Here is a 666-nt window from a genome sequence, read left to right as displayed (position 1 = left end):
CACAAAATTCGATCATTGCAGCGGCAGACGAGGAAAATGTACTTAATCATTCGTCAAAAGAAGAGTTTCCAAGCTTTGATAAGACACCGTGAAAGTTTTATATAGTGGCGACTCTCAATCTGAAACAAATAAGAAAAAAAGTGTACAGAAAAAAAGCAAGTTTTCTTTTTTTCTGTTTTAGAAACAACACGAAAGGAGAAACCCATGACCAGTTTTAAGATGTCACCACGAGATTCCGGTAAGACATATAAACTTAACTTCTCAATCACTTTACTAATTGATAAACTTAACATCTAATAACTCTACGTAAGTTGTCTTAATTTCAAGCTGCTTTGTTAGCTTACACTCCATTTTGTCTTTGCAGAGAAGAGATCTTCGAAAAAAGTGAGCTTTGAGAACTGCGTTAGTCCTTTACAAATGCAAGATTCTGACAGTCCTTCAAAAGACAGTTTAATAGTACAGCTGCAGGTACGTTACGTCGTCATGTCGTCATACTGCTCGATCTATTCAATCGTTTGGCAACAGGACTATCATTAATTAACATGAAATCTTATCTATAGGTATTTCTCCGTCGTTTCCGGAATTTAACGAGTCGAGAATAACAGTTCCCGCACCTAAAAAAGTCGATGTAGATTGTAAGTCTTGTTAAAATAATTGAATTATTAT

The sequence above is a fragment of the Tubulanus polymorphus genome, chromosome 12 (assembly GCF_964204645.1).
Source record: "Tubulanus polymorphus chromosome 12, tnTubPoly1.2, whole genome shotgun sequence".
Classification (NCBI taxonomy): Eukaryota; Metazoa; Nemertea; class Palaeonemertea; order Tubulaniformes; family Tubulanidae; genus Tubulanus; species Tubulanus polymorphus.
This window is presented reverse-complemented; position numbering follows the sequence as displayed.